The sequence below is a fragment of the Canis lupus genome, chromosome 6 (assembly GCF_048164855.1).
Source record: "Canis lupus baileyi chromosome 6, mCanLup2.hap1, whole genome shotgun sequence".
NCBI classification, from domain to species: Eukaryota; Metazoa; Chordata; class Mammalia; order Carnivora; family Canidae; genus Canis; species Canis lupus.
Genome location: NC_132843.1, coordinates 73237875 through 73261210, shown reverse-complemented (window position 1 = coordinate 73261210; position 23336 = coordinate 73237875). Strand labels below are relative to the sequence as shown.

Sequence of the window (23336 nt, the reverse complement as noted above, 5' to 3'; positions counted from 1 at the left end):
GCCCAGCAGCAACCACGTGCCATATGTACCAAATCAGTGTCTGTTGAAGGAAGAAGCATAATCTCATGTGTCCCCACCCATCCCTGGGAGACACTGAGATGCTTTCCACATTCCCTTAAAGATTCCCTTTTGCCTCACCCTCTCTTTCTCCACCATCCACATGTACACACATGTGCACACATACTCACCACACACTCACACACCTTCATGCTTAAAAATACTCTTGTCCTCAAACACATATATACTCACACCCTCACACACATGCAGTCATGTCATACACTTGAACTCTCTCACACAACCTCACACCCACAACTAAAACATGCTCATGCCTACATGCACCATGCGTCCACACTCACGTACACCTGCACACACTCATACACTCACATACATACACACTCACACGTACTTGCTTTCACACACATTGCAGACATTGATGGGAGGCCCAGAAGGGTCTTTTATTTACATGAGGTCACATAACACAACTGGGGAACGCCTGGAACTATATCTTTAGGTGACTGTCTCATCAGGCTACCATGCTGCCTTTCTCCGGGCAAGCAGGCACACACAGGGGACAAGTGCGTCCGGGCACTTTAATAATGATTCCTGTTTGCTGCCTGCTAGTAACTGATGCCAGAACCGACAATTAATTAAGTACATTCCTAGGCTCTTATGCTATTAGGACAAGTCTCCCTGGCTGCCTCAGGGAGAATCACTGCTGATTCCCAGGGCAGGCAGCACTTTGCTGGCACAGCAGTGGGCAGCTGGGGAATTAGCTTGCACTTGCTAGGACCCAGCACCATTATCATCCCAGAAGAGCAAAGAGCTGAATATTTCCATGAAAAAAAAAAATCCCCCCCCCCAGTCTCCTAAAAAGGAAGCAAGAGTTGTAGCCCAAGTAAGGGAAGCTACAGCTACTGTCCTAAAGCAGTGGTCTTAGAACTGGAGCATGAAGCTGTACTGACAGACCCAAGCGAATCAAAAACATCTCTTCGCTTTCCACCAGCCTCTGCAATGTGTGTGACTGTAGTGACTGTAGGTGTGTATGGAAGTGAGTACATGAGTGTGCAAGTGAGCATGAGTGTGTGTGAATGCCAGTGTATGTTCCAACATGTGAGATTTTGTGAGTGTATGTAAGTGTGAGGAGGTGTGTGAGGGTGTATGTGTAGTACGTGAGTTTCTGAGTGTATATGTGTGCATGAGTGCAAGAGTGAGTGTGAAGGTGTATGAGAATGGGAGTACATTTTGAGTGTGAGTGTATGTGTGTGTGTGTGTGTGTGTGTGTGGTGTATAGATGGTGGACAAAAACATTCCATACAACAGGACTTTCTGCGGGGGTTGCAGGTGTGGTTAATTTTCTCAAGTGAAGATTCTCAGATCCCACTCATGCTACTTCCTGGTGTCGTAGGAGTTTCCTTTTCTCGCTTTGCCCCCTTCTTAACTGCCCTTGTCCCATGCTACAAAAGACAGGCGCTTCCCTCCCTCATTCCCAACCTCACCATGGTGTACTCTCCTAGGGTATAGAATCCTTCAGGGCACCAAACAGGAAGGACAATTAAAAATATTATTTGGGGGACACCTGAGTGGCTAAGTCCATTAGGTAACTGCTTTTGGCTCAGGTCATGATCTCAGGGTCTTGGGATCGAGCCCCACTCAGGCTCCCTGCTCAGTGGGGAGCCTGCTTCTCCCTCTCCCTTTGCCCCCTCCCCACTCACACATGCACACACGCTCACTCACTCTCTCTCAAATAAATAAATAAAATCCTTTAAAATTTTTAGAAAATGTTATTTTGGGGTGAGTCTCCCTATTGATGACTTAAGGTACAATTAGTCCACTTTGGGACTTCCATTCCTTCCCTGTTTTACCCCTTTTTTTAGTTAGGGGAAAGCCGCAAGCTTAGTTAACAGGCATCCATAGAAGTGCTCTTTAATATGTTACAGAGTACGGGCAGTGGGCCTGGTGGCACTGTTCTGGTAAGGATGTCATGTCTGCATTCCTCAAGTCCTGTCAAAGAATGCATTGCTTTTGACAGGGTCTGGGGAGAAGAAAGAAAAGATAGCACTGTAAGGAATAATAAAGACTAAAAGTGCTCCTTCCACCCCCATGTTAGACATAAGCAACCCCTTTCAGCTATGCTCAATATGCAACCCTATAAGGAACCGAAAAAAAAAAAAAATCTTTGAACAGTCAAACCAGGGTTGGTTTGCTAATTCTTTTAAACACAACTGAAAACGTTTTCGGAGATTACTAAATTTGACAAGTTGTACCGGATAAAACCCACCGATAAAAATTTTATGTGATTACTTTTGAATGCAATATGCATTATTCAATAGGTAGTTAAAATCTATTTTATCAAATAACGAGATATGTATTCCAATTACAATCAATCCTGTGACTATTTTATCTCATAAAATTTTTAAAATTTTTTTCCTCCTACATCGCCTATTAATCAAAAAGGAAAACTAAATACTAGCTGCTAGACACATTTATTGTCAGCAATATATACCTTTCTCTTTTCATAAATGTGTTGGAGAGCTTATCTCGCTGTTTAATGAAATTAAAGGAGTCAGTTCTGTGTTTTCATACAAGGTTCTTATTTAATTATTCCCAAAGCCAACTCCAAGGTTTAGTAGACATATGCATGCACATTTACTTAAAAATAACATAGCTTTTATCATGTTTTTTGTTTCATAAGTGGCTTACAATTTGGGCTGCACATAACATTGAATTATGGCAAACTAAGTGATGAGAAACATAGATTTATTCTTGCTTTTATAACTCGTCATAAAATTGATTAATTATATCTTTCATGATTTTAATCTTGACTGCTTCTAGTAATCTTTTTTACAAGATTAGAAGTAATCCTTCTTAATGGTGGTTTTCATAATATTCGTCAAAATACACTGTAATGTTGATCTAAATTAAAAATTTAAGTCAGACTTTTTCTTAGAGAAGTTAAGTCTGATTTGCAACTGGTTTGACAAGACTGGCTTTGCTAAATAGATTATGCACAGGTATTTTCCATAAATTGAATTAGCTAAATCTGAGTTCTGAGATTTGACAAAAAGATACTTAAGCATGTAATAAAATAAAAACACTTCATTTAAAAAAAACCTCATTGGGTAAGTGGATTGAAATTAATACTATTTTAATTTTCCAGCCCTTTCTTCATAACTTGGATTAGACAAGGTGAAAAACATTTAAAAAATGTAATTAATAGTCATTGAATAGGGTGCCTGGATGGCTCAGTGGGTTAACCATCTGCCTTTGACTCAGGTCATGATCCCAGGGCCCTGGAATTGAGTCCTAGATGGTTGGACTCCATACTCAACAGGGAGTCTGCTTCTCCCTCTCCCTCTGCCCCACCTCCCTGCTTATGCTTTTTCTCTCTTTCTTTTTTTTTTTAAGATTTTATTTATTTATTCATGAGACACAGAGAGAGAGAGAGAGAGGCAGAGACACAGGTAGAGAGAGAAGCAGGCTCCATTCAGGGAGCCCGATGTGGGACTCGATCCCAGGACTCCAGAATCATGCCCTGGGCCGAAGGCAAGTACTAAACCTCTGAGCTACCCAGCGATCCCCTTTTTCTCTCTTTATCATGCTCTCTCTGTCTCTCAAATAAATAAAATCTTTAAAAAGTAGTCATTGAATACATTTTTTGCAAAAGGCTTTTTGGATACTCCAGAAATTGAGAAAGCAATCTGGGGCACTGAACCCAAAGAGTTCAAATAATCAGTAAAGTTATCACAATAGACATCTTCTATTCCTACCAATTTGTTCAGGTAAGCACTGTTCACATCTATGAAAACGAAACAAATAAGTTTCCAAAAAGAATAGAAGTGATGTTGTGCCCTTCCTTACTCTATAATAGGTGATAGTTTTTATCTAATTGGGAGAATCATATTAATTTCATTAAGAAATGTAGTCCTGATACATTTTTTCTATTTAATTTAGTATTTTGAAATGTTATATTTATGTTATTTTGATTGTTTGTACACTTATGATGATCACTCAGTCAAGAAGTAATATTAACATTTGAACCTTGTAGGAATATTTTAAGATTAACATTTCTCATTATACACAACACTGTGTGTGCACCTACATTACTGAATTATATGCTTAGAACTTGTTAAGATGGAAGGACATCTGGCTAACTCATTCAGTAGAGTATGCAACTCTTGATCTCAGGGTGGTGAGTTCAAGCCCTACATTGGGTATGGTGCCAACTGAAAAAAAAAAAAAAGAAATAGTTAAGATGGTAAATTTTGTTATGTGTGTGTGTTTTTTTTACCATAGTTAAAAATATATTTAATTTTTTTTCTGGGATATAGACATTTAAAGAAGAATTAATACCCATTCTCAAACTGTTCCAAAAAACAGAAATGGAAGGAAAACTTCCAAACTCATTCTACGAAGCCAGCATTACCTTGATTCCAAAACCGGAAAAAGACCCTACTAAAAAAGGAGAATTACAGGCTGATATCCTTGATGGACGCTGATGCAAAAATTCTCAATAAAATAATAGTAAATTGAATTTAACAGCACATTAAAAGAATCATTCACCATGATCAAGTGAGATTTATTTCTGGGCTGCAGGAGTGGTTCAATATTAACAAACCATTCAGTGTAATACACCACATTAATAAAAGAAAGGATAAGAACCATATGATCCTGTCAATAAATGCAGAAAAGGCTTTTGACAAAATATAGCATCCTTTCTTGATAAAAACCTTCAACTAAGTAGGGACAGATGAAACATACCTCAACATCATAAAAGCCATATGCAAAAGACTCACAGCTAATGTCATCCTCAATGGGGAAAAACTGAGAGCTTTTTCCCTACTCTCAGGAACAAGACAAGGATATCCACTCTCATCATTACTATTTAATATAATACTAGAAGTCTTAGCCTCAGCAATCAGATAACAAAAAGAAATAAAAGGCATCCAAATCAGCAAGGAAGAAGTCAAACTTTCACTATTTGCAGACAATATAATACTCCTACATAGAGTAAACCCAAAAGACTCCACCAAAATATTGCTAGAACTAATACATGAATTCAGCAAAGCTGTAGGATATAAAAATCAACATGTAGAAATCTACTGCATTTCTCTACACCAATAATGAAGCAGCTGAATGAGAAAACAAAGAATCAAACTCGTTTATAATTAAACCAAAAATCATAAGATATTTAGGAGTAAACCTAAACAAAGAAGTAAAAGATCTGCACTCTGATAACTACAGAACACCCATGAAAGAAACTGAAGAAGACACAAAGAAATGGAAAAAACATTCAATGCTCATGGATTGCAAGAACAAATATTGTTAAAATGTCTATTCTACCCAAAGCAATCTATACATTTAATGCAATCTCTATCACCACACCACCAGAATTTTTCACAGAGCTAGAACAAACAATCCTAAAATTTGTATGGAGCCACAAAAGACCCCAAATAGCAAAGCAATTCTGAAAAAGAAAAACAAACCTGGAGGCATCACGATTCCAGATTTCAAGCTATATTACAAAGCTTTAGTCAACAAGAAAGTATGATCTTGGCACAAAAACAGACACATAGATCAATGGAACAGTATAGAAGACTGAGTAATAGACCCACAACCATATGGTCAACTCATCTTTGACAAAACAGGAAAGAATATCCACTGGGAAAAAGACAGTCTCTTGGACAAATGATGTTGGGAAAACTGGACAGCCACATGCAGAAGAATGAAACTGGACCACTTTCTTACACCATACACAAAATAAACTCAAAATGGATATAAGACCTAAATGTGAGAAAGGAAACCATCAAAATCCTAGAGAACACAGGCAGCAACCTCTTTGACCCTGGCCGTAGCAACTTCTTACTAGACACGTCGCTGGAGGCAAGAGAAACAACAGCAAAAATGAACTACTGGAACTTTATCAAGATAAAAAGTTTCTGCAGAGTAAAGGAAACGATCAACAAAACCAAAAGGCAGCCTATGGAATGGGAGAACATATTTGCAAAGAGCATATGTGATAAAAGGCTAGTATCCAAAATCTACAAAGAAAAAAAAATCTACAAAGAACTTAACAAACTCAACCCCCCCAAAACCAGATAATCCAGTTAAGAAATGGACAGAAGACATGAACAGATACTTTTCCGAAGAAGACATCCAGGTGGCAAACAGACACATGAAAAGATGCTCCACATCACTCATCACCAGGGAAATACAAATCGCAACCATGATGAGGTACCACCTCACGCCTGTCAGAATGGCTAAAATTAACAACCCAGGAAACTGCAGATGTTGGTGAGAATGTGGAGAAAGGGGAGCCCTCCTGAACTGTTGGAGGGAATGCAAACTTGTGTGGCCATTCTGGAGAACAGTTTGGAGGTTCCTCAAAAAGTTAGAGCTACTCTATGATCCAGCAATTGTACTAATAGGTATTTACCCAAAGGATTAAAAATACAGATTTGAAGGGGTACATGCAACCCAATGTTTGTAGCAGCACTATCAACGATAGCCAAACTATGGAGAAGGCCCTAATGTCCATTGACTGACGAATGAGTAAGGAAGACATGGTGTATGTGTGTGTGTGTGTGTGTGTGTGTAATGGAATATTATTCAGCCATCAAAAGTATGAAATCTTGCCATTTGCAATGACGTACTGGAGAGTATATGATGCTAAGAGAAATAAGTTAGTTGGAGAAAGACAAATACCATATGATTTCACTCATATGTGGAATTTAAGAAAGAAAACAGATTAACATATGGGAAGGAGAAAAAGAAAAAAAAAAAAAAGGAAAAAGGGGAAACAAGCCATAAGAGACTCTTAACGATAGACAGCAAACTACAGGGTGGATGGAGTGAGGTGGGTGGGGGATGGGCTAGGTGGGGGATGGGTATGAAGTGGGGTACTTATTGTGATGAACACTGGCTGCTGTATGTAAGTGATGAATCGCTAAATTCTACTCCAGAAACCAATAATGCCCTATATGTTAACTAACCAAAATTTAAATTAAAAAAAATCCTTTTAGTATTTACATCACATTACACATATAATATTATTTCATACATAATATTGGGCAACCACCAAGGACTATCAAGCATAAAAACACACCACATTAGAATAAAACTCTGTGAGACATAGAAGGGAAAGATGAGTTTAAGAAAGAGAATGAAATAAAATTTCCTGATGTTAAAGAAACAGTTTGCTCGTGTGCTTTTTAAGTGGATGATGGTGGATATCAAATCACTGTGGTATTTGGATTCCACTGAATACATTTAATAAGGGATAATGGTTTCACTTTAAAGAGTCAGTGTATATAATACCCTGAAATTATATCTTGAAAAGATTTCAGTTTAGGGAGAAATCTGTAGATGTTAACTTAAGGGTGCCGGGGCGGGGGGGTGTGCTACCTAGATTTTAGGATATGGTAGGAGGCATGTGAACACCTCTGCAGGACACTCACTGCTTTTGCGATGGGTGAGGGGGGTCCGGGCCGCAGCAGTCAGCCTGGGGCTGCCTGGGGTTTGTGATCTTCTTCTTCTCCTTCTCCTTCTCCTTCTCCTTCTCCTTCTCCTTCTCCTTCTCCTTCTCCTTCTCCTTCTCCTTCTCCTTCTCCTTCTCCTTCTCCTTCTCCTTCTCCTTCTCCTCCTCCTCCTCCTCCTCCTCCTCCTCCTCCTCCTCCTCCTCCTCCTCCTCCTCCTTCTCCTTCTTCTTCTTCTTCTTCGTATATTTTTTATTGGAGTTTGATTTGCCAACATATAGTATAACACCCAGTGCTCATGACTTGTGATCTTCTTTCCTTGTTCTTCCCAGCTGGCTCCTTGAAGGCATTTCTTTCCCCTGGAGAAAGCTGTGACCCTGTTGGCCAGAGTTGTAAAGGCATGGGACCTTTTTTGGCTCTATCCACTCACTCTGTGTTACAACAGCCTTTCTATTAAACAGGAAACACAGTTGGGCCAGTTTTGTTTTGTTTTAATGCATGGTTTGGATCATTCATGTAGGAAGGAGAGGAGACAGGACCTTTATTTATATACTGAACATCTGCTACGTGCCAGACACTGTGCAGGATGCTAATAGACATAATCTCATTTTTAATGAGAATAATTAAGGTTATCATATATGGTGATGATGATGATGATGATGATGATGATGACCACTAAGTCGCAGACACTGAGCTGTAAGCTTTACATTAGTGATGTTAATGAATCTTTACAATAACCCTATAAGGTAAGAATTATGCTCATTCCCATTCTACAGATGAGAATAATGAGACTCAAACACACCTTCCAAAGTTAAAGAGTAAATAAGAAGGTCTGATCATGGGATGCCTGGGTTGAGCGTCTGCCCTTGGCTCAGGTCGTGATTCCGAGGTCCCGGGATCGAGTCCCACATCAGGCTCCCTGCAGGGAGCCTGCTTCTCCCTCTGCCTGTGTCTCTGCCTCTCTCTCTCTGTCTCTCTCATAATAAATAAATAAAATATTTTAAAAAAAAGAAGGTCTGATCATGATGCCAAAGTCCACATTTTTTATTTCAAACCACACCCACTTAAAATGAAGCTCTCAGAGTTTAAACAACTGGGCAAGATCGTAATTGGTATGTCCCAGGTCAGTCTCATTCATTCATTCCCTATTTTGTGACAGAAAGGAATGGAGGGACTACCAGCTAAGTACAAATATTCACATTTATCTAGAAGTCTCCAAGCCCATTGTTCGCCTTGCTTCTTCGCCAATTTTATAAAGGGACAGAATTGACTTTATTATAATTATTTTATTATAATTGATTTTTTATTGTTTTTTATTGTTATAATAATTACTATCCTTCCTCAGTTTTTTTTTTTGTTTTTTGTTTTTTTTGCAAATGAGAGAACTAAAACACTCAGAATCTTTTCTGACTTGCCCAGTCCCATCAACATTTTCCAAACTCCTGATCCTCTGGAGCACTTCTAACAGCCGTGGGCAGGAAGCCAAGGTAGCTGGTGTGACCCCAGGACCCCCCCAGAGCACACAGGGCTCCCACACCGGGGCCAGGTAGGAAGCCCCTGCCACTCTTTCTTTCATGCTTTTGGATATCACTGAAGGCAGGGGCTCCTGACTGACATATCCCATCAAGTGGGGACCTCTTTGGCCATAGTCTCATTACACTTTTAAGCAGAAAGCCTTTGGGCCGAGGAAAGAGATGCCTGCAGATCTTGAAGAAAGAGAGCTGTGTGGGGCTCCACTCTCACTGCCATTCCCTGAATAAGGGTATGTGTTGCTTCACAGAAGAAAGGTCTTCATTGCACTTAGCAAAAGGGTCTGTTTTTACTAATTATGCCCCAGGCAATGGTGAGGAGGGGGGTGCCTTCATTTGAACCTAGTATAACACTTGTAAAAATCCAAACAGTGATTTGACTTTTAAAGAAGTAGAGATCTGAAGGCGCATATGCTAACACTGAGAAAAAAGGATAGGAGACAGACCAGCTGGAGGTGGGGCCTCCACCCACAGGGAGCCCCTCTTCAGTGTCCTGCTGGGACTCCCAGAATTCCCCTGCCCCCCCCCATGGTACATTGCAGCAAGAAATAAATGGTCTCACGGTGGTGGGTTTTGATATTTTTTAAAGGATTAGAGGGAAAGAAATAGCTTTTGTTTTCTTTTTTTCCCAGTTGGCCAAATATGACATCTGACCTACAGGCTTGGAAAACAACTTGACTTGCCATGTGAGCCATTAGACAAGACAACAGCCTGGGGTATTCTCTCATGGAATGGGGGAAGACCAGGCTGTCTTTTCTTCTAAAATTTGTGGCAATCATCAGAAAAGAGCAGCTGTCAAAATTGCCTCCTGCCCCAATGGGGTTGCCAAGCCGCTGCAGTCTTTATTTAATTGCTTTATTAATCTTACAACACAATACCAGTCTCTGTCTCATTGTGCCTCACTAGCTAACAGGGCCTGGGTTTTGTAAATATGTTTAATTAAGCTCCAAAAGCCATGAGCCTTCTGTCTTCTTGGTTACACTCTCCCACCAGGGCAGACACCAGCCAGAATTGAAATAAATGAATGGCTGTGCTTCCCTGTCCATCTGCTCCCACTAGGGGGTGATGATGCTAGAGCAGGACTTTCTTAGGGAAGAAATGTCCTCCGTCTCATCAGAGGTTTGCTGCTCCCCATGACTGGAGAGCAGTTATTCTGTGAAGAAACATGAATTAAGAGCTCCAGAGAGAGAAGAAATAAAAAGATACCATTCAAATTCTTATATACAAATTGCTCCTTCTTCCAGCCATCCATCTTGTCTGGAAGGAGACCTAGCTACTACAAAGGAGCAGCCCTTCTCTACAATTCTTTGAACTCCTGGAACTAATGCCCCCACCTTGAAGAGGGAAGAAACTTAAAACCAAGAGAAGGTGGGAATGTCCAGGGATGGGTCTAGGGGAGAAATGCAACCTATATGTTCTACAACATCATTGTAACAGCTGTGTGCACACATGCCTCACCCAATAAGTTCAGTGATAGCAGGCAAAGACTAGTAGCTAGCTCAGTGCAGGGAAAATAGAAGGAATATAAGTTTTAAAAGTGGAAAATAAGGAAGGCAGGCAGGAAGGAGAAAGGGAAGAAGAGAGAAAGTAAAAAAAAGAAGGGAAGAAGAGAAATAGGGAGGAGAAGGAAGCAGGTGGATAAATGAAGTGGATAGGGGGATGGATGGTGGTTGGATAAATGGATGGATGGATGGATGGATGGATGGATGGATGGATGGATAGGTGGATGGATGATGTAATAGGGTTTTGGATGATGGACTCCACTCACTATTACACAGACCCCATGGCTCCAGAAAACCAAGCCATGGTTTTCTTTCTCAGGCTGATCTTTCATTAGAAGAGTCTCTTTCCTGGGAGGGTCCCCAGAGAACATGGGAGAGACAGCTTATGTGAAGTCTACACAGCATAACACCAAAACAATGTCAGCAGGAAGAAAAAACTCCCAGTCTATCCACCAGTTGTTTTGAAGACAAGATGCTAAACAGCTCACTGCTTACGCTATAGAGGTCATCTTTATTTATTCATCTATTTTGTTTTTGTTGAGTTGTGTCCACAGGGCACTAAGCACCCAGAATAAACAAAACTGCAAGATTAAATCTACCATCTGGACATTTCTAAACATCTGGATATTTGGCATCATGTTGACCCCAACTGGTTGTCTTATGACCATGTAGTTATAGCCCAGAGCAGCAGTGGGGCAAAGGAGGAAGCATAAAGAAGGGTATTTAGAGTGATCCTACATTCTAGAATGCCTGTAAACATCCAGATTTCAAACACTCTGACCCATTGTCAGGCTGAATTCCAATTTTTAATTTGAAAAATATGAAAAAAAAAGAAAAAAAAGAAAAATATGGTCATGCTAGATACAGGGGTAAAGGAGAGGGTACGAGGGTAAAGGGAGAGACAGAGGAAGAAAAGACAGGGAAAGAAAGCGGGGAAGGGAGTTGGTTGGGGACACATCTCTGAACGGTGAGACAGGGGCAGTTAGAGACGGTGCAGGTGCCACATGGCATTTCTGAGAAGCTATTCCTTCCAGAACTACTGCCTGAGACCAACTTGGGCTGTCCTCCTCTCCTCCTCACCCCAAACCCAAGACCCAGATGGAAATAGCCAGACCACCAGCTCCTCTGGCAGTTTATGTTATGTCAGTTTTAGTAACACCTCACTTTTCCAGCAATGTGAACAGGGAAGGAGAGTGAATCTCCCCGCTGTACAGAGAAGGGAAGATTCCAGAAGGGGAACAGAAGCGATCCAGGGATGAGCTTAAAGAGAGAAAACTCTAAAGAGGAGCCTCCAGGGCCACCCGGGTGGCTCCATTGGGTTAAGTGGCTGCCTCATGTTCCCTGAGCTGCTTCCTCTCCCTCTGCTCCTGCTCTCTCAACTGCTCACTCATAAAATAAAATAAAATAAAATAAAATAAAATAAAATAAAATAAAATAAAATAAAATAAAATAAAATAAAATAAAATAAAATATAAAATAAAATGAGGAAGCTCCATGCTGCCGGGGACCCTTTCCAGCTGCAAGTTCCTCCTGCCACACATACATCCAAAAAGAAGCAGGACCACGGGGCAGGGGGGAGGCTGCTTGGGAACCAGGAAAAGATTGGCACCACTTCAGACATGACCCCCCAACACACACACGCACACAGCCACGCATACGCACACACATGCCATATGTCTTTAAGATTCATTTTCTTTTAAACCCATAAGGAGAAAACGATCCTCTCTGCAGGCCTCCCCCCCCTTGCCTGCCAGCCTCGCATCCCCTCTCAGCTGTTCCAGGATTGCTGCAGTGTTTTTGTTTTCTGTACTGGGTGATTGATTATGGAAGAGCAAATTAGCTCCCACTGCTTTTAAGATGCATTTTCTTTCTTAAAGAGAAGATGATGTGAGCATTACTCGTCTCTCCCCACTGCCTGTCTTGGCCCTTGGCTGCTGTCACTGCTGCTTTAGAAGGACATCCGCGGAAGGGAGTAGGAGGATGGGCTCCCAGAACCCACAGCTGCTCACTCTGGTGTGATTCAGTCCAGTACCCACCCTGCCTCCCAGAGTGCCCCATTCCTTTTTTTTAATTTATTTTTTTTATTTTTTATTTTTTTTGAGTGTCCCATTCCTAACCCCGGTGCATCTCTCTGGTTACTCCAGGCTATTTTTACCCATCTCCCTGTCAACGCATGTGAATCCAGCTGCCTGCACAGAGTAGACCCTGTTGGATGGATGAACATATAGATGACGAATGAAGTATGAACACTAAGGTCTCAACTTAATGAAATAAATGTACTCGCTCTCTCTTTCTCTCCCACCCCTCACCTCCCTCCCAACCTCTGGCTATGGGTCCTGCCACTCAATGTGTAGTCCCTAAATCAGAAGTGTTGGCAATCACCTGGAAGTGAGGTTCCCAGGTTCAGGTGAACTCTACCCAGAGTAAACTTTGAGAAGCGTTGCTGTGTGGTCCCAAGCAGAGGCTGGAAGGTAGACAAGATGACTCCTTAAGGCACCTCACTGCTTTGTATGTCTTTCAAATCAAAGAGGTAACGGATTCATATAGTTATGGAAGGCCTAACTCCGGATCATTACAGACCCAGAGTGCTCTAGGACAGGGGAAGTAAGTTTCAACTCTTCCTTCCTTTCTGACTAGCTCTTCCTGCTGTTTTGATCCTTCGGAGGTCCCAGCTGACAGATCCAGAGCACAGCAGGGCTTTGCTCTAACTAATTGCCAACAGTTGGCTGTAGCCACATTCGTTATTCAGAATGGCTCATTAATCTCCCAATGCCAGTGTAGCCATGGCTGCTGATGGGGCCTCTCCCCTCCCAGCACCCAGGTCCCAGTGGGGCACCCTGGGTCCCTCTGGCAGCACCATAGTAGGAAACAGCGACCTTCTAAGAAGGGTACACCAGGATGTGGAGCCAGGCTGACTTGAAACCTGGTTAAGACCTGTTCCTGGCTGGGGTGGTTATAGGGGGCCTGACCCAATGGTTCCAGTGGGCGCAAGAATGAGTTCTAACAATACCAGGGGGAGGGTTACCTGGGACCTCTTGGATGAGCTGAGCTGCCCTCTCACCACCAGATTAAGGAACCTGCCCCTTTTTCTCCTGGGCATAGGAATGGGCTCTTGGAAAACCTTGCAACGTGTTTGCAGACACGGATGAGATGCATTCTAGAAAGTTCATGAGGAAGAAGTCCTAAAAAACTTCAGAGCCTCTTGCTAAAGTTTGAGTCAGAGGCTCAAATGTGCATTCATCCTACGGCTTGGAGAACATGATTTAGATGTTTTCCTGCCTTTCTCCTCTAAGTCCTGCTTCAGTGGATTTGTCTTTCCAAGACTATAAATTCTTTTTATTTTATTTTTATTTAAGATGGTATTTATTTATTTATTTATTTATTTATTTATTTATTTGAGAGAGAGAGAGACAGCACAAGTAGGGAGAGCAGCAGAGAGGGAGACGGAGAAGCGGGCTCCCCGCCAGGCAGGGAGCCCAACGTGGGGCTCTGTGACCTGAGCCGAAGACAGACGTTTAACTGATTGAGCCCCCCAGGCGCCCCAAGACTATGAATTCTTAAGGGATAGATTGTGTCTTTCACACCTACCCCCTGGTGCCCAGTACCTGGCCCTGCTAAGCCATCAGCCCCCCATTTAGACCCATGCTTAGATACAGGAGTAAAGGACAGAGTACCGGGGAAGAGGGAGAAAGGGGGGGGGGTGGGAAGACAGGGAAGGAAAGACAGCGTGTGAGGAACGGAGCTGGTTGGGGACACACCTCTGAGCAGCGAGAACGTGATGCCTGAGACCGTTAATGACGCCTGCGGCCTCCACACAGCACTGGTTGCCCTGGGACTGGTGCCCACAGGTGAGCACCTGCTAGCCGGAGGGCTGAGATGGGGGAGCTTCCACTAACATTTTAATAAGACCTTTTGGCACGGAGCATTTGAACGAATTATAGAGGAAATGCTAATTGTCTAATACAGATGGTGGGCATGTAGGTGTCCATCTCCCTTTTGCCGCTTCTGTTCTTCAAATGAACCAGACCCTCTGGCCTCTGTCATTTCCATCAGTATTGTCAACGCGGATGGGAGCAATTGGGGCTTCAACCCAAGTGAGCTATGCGGTTGTTGAAGCAACACTGCCCTCTGCTGACCACAGGCTCTCACTTCTCTGGGACCCGGATCAGATCCTACACCCCAGCCCTTTGCTTTGTCCCTCTCGGGTCTCCCCTTTGCCTGGGCGCCACCTTGATGCTGGTGGGGCCCAGCCAGACCCAGCAATGGACACCGGGACTGACATCCGGCTGAGCTCAGACAACTAAACAGTGTATTAGGGCAGCCGACGTCTTTAGGTCCTCATTTTTCTCTACCACCATTTAACCTTGGGTGACGCACAGCGCCAGGGCTGCATGTGGTGCAGAGCTATACAGCTCCAGGCTGTGGACAAACGACCACTCAGAGCTCTATACTCCTCCTTGGTGAACTAGGGGTCATCAGCTTGGGGTAAAGCAGAGTGTGAGAGTACAATAAACCCAGCACTTTCAGACACACCTGAAAAGAACCTGAAAAGAAGGTACTCACCTTCTTAAAGCAACAGAGAACCCATTTCCAGGTGGTTTGTTGACCTCAGGTAAATACCCTAGGCCTTGACATGTTCGATGCTAACCACTCTGAGGTAGCTGGTGCTTAAATATCTCTACCAATGGAAAGGGGCCAAGCAAAATGGATCATCCCAAAGCACCACCCATGGCCACCTATGGGGGCAAAGTCCCTGTGTATAGGGGACCCTGAGAAAGCATTCAGGAGAGGTTAGAGCAGTGGCTCTCGGACCTGACCTGTGTCAGAACCACCCAGGGAGCTGTTAGAAGCCCAGATGGCTAGCCCTACCCTCCGTCTCTGACTCACTGTGTGTGGTATGGAACCTGAGAATCTGTACTTAGAGCCCCCAAGTAAGCGGACCAGGGCGAGAACTGCTGGACTCGGCCGTGCTATGGTTATAACTCTGAATTTCAGTGGCTTCGCACCACAGAAGTTCATTTCTGGGTCATGCTGAGTATGGAAAAAGGGTTAGTGGGGCTGTGCTCCACACAGTCACTGGAGGGCCCAGGCTAATCAGTGCCCCCCGCCCCCATCTTGTAGCTGCATCTTCTATGACATTTGACCTTCATAGCTGCTGTGACAAGGGAAGAAAAAGTGAAGAATCCTAGTTGAGCTTTTAACTGTCTCAGCCCCAAAGTGGTGACGGAAATCATATCCGTTCACATTTTATTGACCAGAACTCCTCACATGGCCCTGCGCGTGCCTCAGGTAGAAGTCGTCCCCGTCCCTAAGATGACAGGTAAGCTTTATGTTGGTGAACACTTGTGCCAACAGACATCCCACCCGAGCGTCTCCTTTTTCACTCATGAGAACATTCGAAATCACATACAAATGCAGTAGTGGTTACTGGGGACTTATTTTCAACCCTTTACGTGTTTGTCGTAGAGTGAGGGTGGTGGTGGGAAGAAACTAGAGAGCGCTCACGCGTGCCTGGAATTGTTCTAAGTGCTTTTGTGCATTAACTCACTTGTCCCTCACAACAACCCTCTATGGTGAGCACCATCAATACTCCCAGGCTATAAATAAGAAGACTGAGGCAGAGTTTTGTTATGTGGCTTTCCCAGGTCATACAGGGAGTGAGAGACACAGCAGGGACTGCCACCCACCAGTCTGACATGAGAGTCCGCCTTCCTAACGGCTGTTCTCCTCCATCACTGCACGATTCATTTAATTTTTGAAGAGAGAGTTGGAGAGACTATAGTGGAAAGACTTGGTTTTTGGATAAACCTAGATCTAAATATTCTAAATATAAACAGCTCTGCAGAGAGACCATCCCCCCACACAAGTAGCTCTACTGATACACAAAGGAGTTGGCTCAAGCCAGATATGTGAAAATGGGGTCCAGGTCCAACAGAAGGTCTTTAAAGACCCTCCCTGATGCCCCACAGTGGCTAGAAGACCAAGCAGGTTGTATCTGGTCCCTTAATGCAATCTTCCCAGTAGTTGACCACAGACCTGGAGGATGGGACAAGACATTTCTCCACTTTTCTCTTAGGATTGCCTCCCACGTCATACAAGTGCTCTTTAAATGGGACCCAGGAATCTCCTTGCTCTGCCTTCCTCCCCTTGGCCCTGCTCCGTGGGGAGAAACACTTCAAGCTGCAGTGTTCCCATCCCACGACCTGGGCATCTCTTCTCCCTATACTCTCGTGGGCGAGGGGCGGCCTCTCACCTGACAATATCATGCAAAAAGGCTTGAAGTCTTAGCATAACTGAGACACAGTCCCAAGGAATAAGGACTACGTCCCTCAGGTTAGAGCACCTACATGAAAAATAAGCTTTTCCACTGCAGAGAGCGAGGCTCACAAAATGTCCGTGGATTTCACAATAATTAAGACTAATAAGAACTATCTCTTTATTCTATTTTATGAAAGCCACGCACACACACACACACACACACACACACACTCCACAAGAAACTGGGAAAGGGGGAGCTAGGAAACAATACAGGTGGAAGCAGGAAGAGAATAATCCTACCTGGACACCCTGGATTCCACGGGTTTTGTTTTTAACTGATGGTTGGAATAGGTACGATTTAACTGCAGAAACAGCCTCTGGCTGAGCCCAGAGTGGCCAACAGAGGGCACTGGTCCAGGGCCTTAGAGCCTTTCCAATCCGGAGCTCAGGCTTGGCCCCCCGCTCACTCGGGGTCACTCCATATTTCTGGGGGGAATGTTAGGTCAGCAAGAGGGATCTGTTTAACCCAAAACACAGGATACTTAACGGTCCTTGTTAGTGCATCAAAGGGAGTCCGTCTTTGGCCTCAAAATGTCAGATTGCTTCCCTGGGGTTTACAACCCTCTCATTTCCTGTTTTTCTGAATAAAAGTTCAAAATCTCTTTGGCAGCGATTTGGAAACACAACAGTGTTCAAGGCAATCTGAAAATGCTGGCTATTTTGTTTAGACAGCTATCAAAGATTTGTGGTCAGTTATTTCCATCCAATCTCTCTCTCTCTCTCTCTCTCTCTCACACACACACACACACACACACACACACACACTCACACTCATTTACTCAACATTCACATTTTCTGCTGACACTTCAAACCCATGTCTGCAGCCAGGGATCTGACGGAGGGGACGGACGATTGGGAATGAGCTGAGTGCTCATCTAAGTTATTCTGCATTGAAGACCCGTATCGTGAAGGGTCCCTAACCTGTTCAGGGCTGTGCTCAGCATTACCAAGGTAGCTCTCCCAAGTAGTGACTGAAGCCACTCTTTCCGACCCAGGCACCAGGAGGTTAAAGGCGCGGAAATGGATCTTTCCCGTCTTGCAAGAGTACCTGTCAACTGGACCAGCCGTGGGAATTGTGCTTTGGAAAAGAGGCCGCAGCAACTCACTTCTCGGATAATTCTGACATGTAAAGCGTGCTGCGTACACAGCTCCCGGGGGGGACCCCTGGGCTCCGGCTCCAGCCTGGAAGTGCAGAGAACGGGATGGAGGGTTTCACACCGTCAGCAAATCCACATCCTGAGAGGGCAGCGAAGGCCGACTTGGGGTGTTCTGTGTGGCTCTCGTTCCAGCCCGTGGGCAGGGGAGGCAGGCTAACCCCAATGCTCCCTCCCGCCACCCTGCACCCCGCCCAGGTGCACGGGATTCCCACCCCCAGCTCTGGAAGCTGGAAGTCCCGAATCGAGGTGTTGGTAGAGTTGGCTCCTCCTGGAGGCTCTGAGGAAGAATCTCTTCCGTGTTTCTTAGTTTCTGCTGAGTTGCCAGCAGTCCTTAGGGCCCGTTGGCTTGTAGAAGCACCACCCCAACTTCTCTCTTCGTCTTCACATAGTACACTCCCTGTGTATGAGTCGGTGTCCAAATTTCACATTTTTATAAGGGCACCAGTCATACTGGATTAGAGCCCATCCTAATGACTTCGTCTTCACTAATTACAGCTACAAGGACCCTACTTCCAAATAAGATCACACTCTGAGGCACTTGGGGGTTAGGACTGCAACATAGGAATTTGAGGGTGACACAATTCAACTCGTAACAGGAGGATGTGCACTTCTCCAACCACCAAGTCTTCCGTCAGGCCGATGGGGATGCCAATGCCCCGGGTACAAAGAGAAAAAGAAGTCATTCAGAATTAGATTTTAGACCTAATTTCTTCAGCTTCTTCACTTATCAGCATAGCTTAGAAATCTCACTGGGTAAAAACCCAAATGGCCCTGTCAATCCCACCCCACGCCTAAAGCCTTCTCTGAAGTTGCCCCAAGGATTTCTGCAGATCCTCAGGGCTGTTTCCCATCTGCCCTTGAACGAGTCCAGCCTGCTGGCGGTCACCGTAGTTCTGCCGGGCTGGAGATCTGTTCCAAGCTCTCAGACTGAGTCCCCGACTATTCACGCAACCAAGGCTCCTCCCTGAACCCCATTTCCTGGGGTTCCTGTGCTGGAGCCCCCACATGAACACTCTGCCCAGGGCTCGATTCTTCTGAGACAAGGGCACTTTCTTGCCTTTGTTTCCACCCCCAACCCAGGTTTGGAGTCTCACTCAGGTATGTCCCCTGCAGAATCTCACCCCCATGCTATCTTTCAGCCTGCTGTCCTGAACCCTAATTCATATTAATTGAATGAATTAATAAATTACTAGCTGTGATAGCCTAGGCACTTAAAGACAGCATCTACTCTAAGGGCCCCAAATGTAGTGAAATAAATTAACACAGTAATTAAAAACGTTGAATATAATGGAAGAACGAATAAGGTGCTGCCAAATAATGTGGGAAGAGTGAGCTATTTTGGTGTGGAGGATTTCATAGAGGAGGTCAAAGGTGAGCTGCTCTGGAAGCATGCCTGGTAAGCTCCTCAGCAGAAAATGAGAGGACACTCCAGGCAGAGGAGGGAGCCCGTGCAAGCCCATGTGGCACGACGATCTCAGAATGCTGGTTGCTCCTGGACTCCCCACTGGGGTCCTCTGCACACTTGTGATGCCCCCATGACCGCTTGTGGGTACTTTGGGATGCGACAATTTGCTGCCATCCCGCCCGTTGCCCATTGCCACCCTCTCCAGATACTGAGCCCTGGGGACCCCCAATCCTTCCTTTCTCAACTGAGTTACGGGTTTTGATTAGACCAACCTCACCTTACAGCGAAATGTCTGAAACAACTGGCCTGGCTCGGTTTCAAAGGCTGATACTCCCAAAGCTTCCCAGGCTGTAAAGGGAATGGCATCAGCCTTTAACGCTGATCTTTTCTTCTGTGCCTGGAATCTACGATGCCCTAGTCCAGAAGAATGAAAGAAAGATCTTGCCCTTCTTTCTCCCGCACCCCATCTTGCAGGCCTGGCCCCCAAACACGACCCTTTTAGTAGGCTCATCCGGGTCCTCTAGAACCCAGGATCAATCATAATTTTCTAGTGACACGGAGTCCACTGGCCTCACCACCACCGCAAGAACAAAGGCCTCCGTCCTCTATGTGATCCTTTGGGGTGGTTGCTTTCTCCAAGGTTCTGGAAAGCCCAGGCTTCCTCCCACCAACTGGGGGGAGGGAGAAACGCTGAAAGTGGAGATAAAAACGGTCCATCACGGGGGGTGGGGGGGGGTCAGTGTCAGTCTGCTCCGGGCCCCTGCTGCGGACTCACCTCCCAGGAAGCGCAGGACCTAGCCTTGGATCTGGAGCGAACTGGTCTGTTCCTGATGCCCCCGCAGAGCCCAGGCCGTGGTTCTCAGCCCGCAGACCTTGCCCTGGAGACGCCGTGCCTGCTTTCCCTCCCTCCACAAGTTTCTGTCAATCCATCTCCCAAGGTCAACTTTGGACCACAGAGCTGAGAACAGTCAAACAAGAGATCTGGTGTCTGCATCAAGCGATTTTTCCTTCCTCAGAAGCAAATCATTTCTGCTAAATTCTACTTATCATCAGTCCTATTATTTACGTGTTCCAGCTCCCCAGCAACAGCAGATGAGAGCATCTAGGTGGCGATGCTGCTGGCAGCGACAGGAGCCTGGACGGGGGCGGGGGCTGGGCAGGGGGGAGAGAAGGGGTTTGCCTGCCCTTGGTAGGTAGGTAACTAGGAGAGGAAGAAAAGGGATTTTCTTGTTGCTGCTTTCCCCAGGGACACGAGTGGGTGGATATGTCCCCGGAATGATGTCTAGCTCCCAGGTCCTAGCATCACCAGTTGTCCAAGAGTTCTGGTTGTCACCCTCCCATTATTAAGGACAGGTTTTGTCTTTCGCTGCATCCCCACCTATGATGAAGGCCATAATTAGTGCATACATTGGACTTCCCTGGGTGCTAGTGTGCTCAGGACCATCTGTCTTCCTGGAAAAGACAGTTACCCCAAGAGGACCTGTCCCCTCTACACTCTAGGCTCTGAAGCTGAGACCTCACTGTACGTGGAAACCCTCTGTCCCAGACACCTGGCTCACAGGGGTACACACACATACACGCACACTTGCCCATCGATGCAGACACTGTCTTTCCCATGGCTCCGTGTGCCACCTCCACGGTGCCCTCTGGAGACGCCTTCCTCTTTTATTGGTCCCTGCGGCATCCCAAACTGAGTCACGCGCCCAAAAGGTCCTCTTCCTGCATGCGTATCATTTTCCAAGCCCTCCACATACTCTGTCCCATTGAATTCTCATGAACCTCTTGTTGGGGAAACAGGCTCCTAAATGTTAAGAATCGTGCCTAGGATCACGTCACTAGTAATCAAGCACCCACAATTCAAATCCCAAGTCTGCTCTCGTGTGTGACTCTTGGCCTCTTCCCTGTAGCTCTCAGAGATGTCTATAATTTACCGAATTTCAGGATCTATCCAAGAGTCACTTCTGAAGGTCAACTATTCGTCCAGGAGACAAATCCTTCAATAGGCAAATCCTCCCAGAATGCCTTCTCTGCGCCAGGCACCACGAGGACAGAGGAGATTGGTAGGTAGTGCCCTTGGTACCACTGGGTCCTTTCCTACATGGAAGAGGGGGAAGGAGGCTCAGTCATCATTCCTGGAATGTTGCCAGAAGGCTGACATCCTGGGGATGCCTGGTCTGAGATGTCCCCCTCCTAAGGGAGACCGAGCCGCAGAGGGACATGATGGGAGGAGAGGGCAGGTGTCACCTCAATGCCTGGCAGTCCCCCCCACCCATAGTAGACACCTGAAAAATACAGGTTAGTTCTCAGAATATTATAGAAAGAGCAGAAATCACCATCCAAAGCAAGATCAGGGGGAAGTTTGAGGCAAAGCGTCTTTTGAGAAACGGCTGGTCAGAGAGTCCTGCCAAGGAAAAGAAAGATCTGTTTTCCACCATCAGCCAGTGGGGTGGACAGAGCCACCAGGTCTGGGCAGGATGCTGTCACTAGAGGGCAGTCGCAGCTTGCTCTTGGCGGTGCAGGAGCCCTGATGGCCTGCTCTCCCGAGGAGAGGCCAAGAGCAATCCTGCTGCATTCTAACTCTGCCCAATGCAGGGGCAGCTCGGGAGGTGGACACGTGACTTTCGAAGGGGAATAAACGCACCCTAACCCTTCATGTTTCATACAATCCTTTCCTTACATGTGGCACTAGGAAGGCCCTCAAGGTTTAGACATAGTCCGGGTTCCTTGGCTAATAAAGATACTGTGGAGGCAGCCCGGGTGGCTCAGCGGTTTAGCGCCGCCTTCAGCCCAGGGCTTGATCCTGGAGACCTGGGATCGAGTCCCACCACGTCGGGCTCCCTGCATGGAGCCTGCTTCTCCCTCTGCCTGTGTCTCTGCCTCTCATTCTCTCTGTGTCTCTCATGAATAAATAAACAAAATCTTAAAAAAAAAAAAAAAAAAAAAGATACTGTCGGAACAAACGCTAGATTCCCCAAACCCCAGTTCGAGGCCAGTTCCAAGGCCTTATACTAGAGCAGAATAATATGGACTAAATTCCTTGGTGAAATTCTCACCTCATAATTTTTTTCCTTTGTAGGCCATTTCTTTTGTTATTTGTTCATTCCCTGGAGGCTTAGGAAGAAACAGAAAACGGAAATTAAAATCAAATTGGACCATCAGGTACTCTGTAAGTAGCCTTGATAAAAGTTTGGATGAGACTAGTGATACTCATGACCATCCATGTTTTGCACGTGACCCCCCCTCCCACCCCTACTGTCTTTCAAGGTCATATGCTGGTGACCATGGAGAGACGTGATGGATTCCTCCTGCCCTGGAGAGAGAAATACATGCAAACAATGAAGGACACAGAAGAGGAAGGTTCTACAGTCTGTGCCGGGGACCCGAACCAGGCTGTCACATGGAAACTGATGAGATCATCAGCCAAAAATCTGAAGCCCAGGGTGAAAGGCTTTGTCCTGTACCCTACTTATTCCTGGAACATGGCACATACCAAGGCTGGGAATGGGAATGGGATTTGGGAATGGGACTCAAGGCAATGGAGGTGATAGATTCTTTTAGCACAGAGACACATGGCAAACATGTCAGGAGGGGAACAGGTGAAAATCTACTCACCTTGTCACTATCCCACCTGCACCCCCACCCCACTCAGGGTGGAGCTAGATATAGCCGAATGTTTGCCAAACCTTGGCAGGGGCTGAAGAGAAGAATGTAAAGAACTAAGGACAGAGTATATAGGATGAAGGGGTTATGGGAAAGAGGAGAAGGAAGAGAAAGTCTAGGTTGAATGAACTACTGCCTTCCTCCCTAGCCCAACCCTGACACCCAACTCTCTGCACCGTCTAAAGATACTAGAAGCTGCAGCACAAACCAGAATAAATGATTGTTTTCATACATTCTTTTGGGTTCTGCGTGTGTGTAGGGGCAGCCCATGGTAAACCCCTTACTAATGCACT

General features: G+C 45.2%; 2 long non-coding RNA genes across 6 annotated transcripts in view; one reads left to right on the top strand and one right to left on the bottom strand.

Annotated features, from left to right (window-relative positions):
- LOC140635911 (uncharacterized) overlaps nucleotides 1-20672 on the bottom strand; it is a 40505-nt gene extending 19833 nt beyond the window's left edge. For 2 of the 4 annotated variants that reach the window (XR_012033239.1, XR_012033240.1), the window contains exons 1-2: nucleotides 17062-20137; nucleotides 7455-7849 (exon numbers count right to left, since the gene is read on the bottom strand). This is a non-coding gene — a long non-coding RNA (uncharacterized lncRNA). Of the gene's footprint in view, nucleotides 1-1761; nucleotides 2033-4099; nucleotides 4224-7454; nucleotides 7850-17061; nucleotides 20139-20158 lie in introns of those variants that run through there. The other 2 variants (XR_012033242.1, XR_012033241.1) reach the window with 2 other exon arrangements.
- Nucleotides 14231-23276, top strand: LOC140635910 (uncharacterized). 2 transcript variants are annotated; one of them, XR_012033237.1, is made up of 5 exons: nucleotides 14231-14351; nucleotides 17817-17947; nucleotides 21325-21443; nucleotides 22460-22549; nucleotides 22648-23276. It is a non-coding gene; the product is annotated as an uncharacterized lncRNA (long non-coding RNA). The 2 variants fall into 2 exon arrangements; XR_012033238.1 differs by lacking the exon at nucleotides 17817-17947 and having other exon boundaries at nucleotides 14240-14351.
- The last annotated feature ends 60 nt before the right edge of the window (nucleotides 23277-23336 follow it).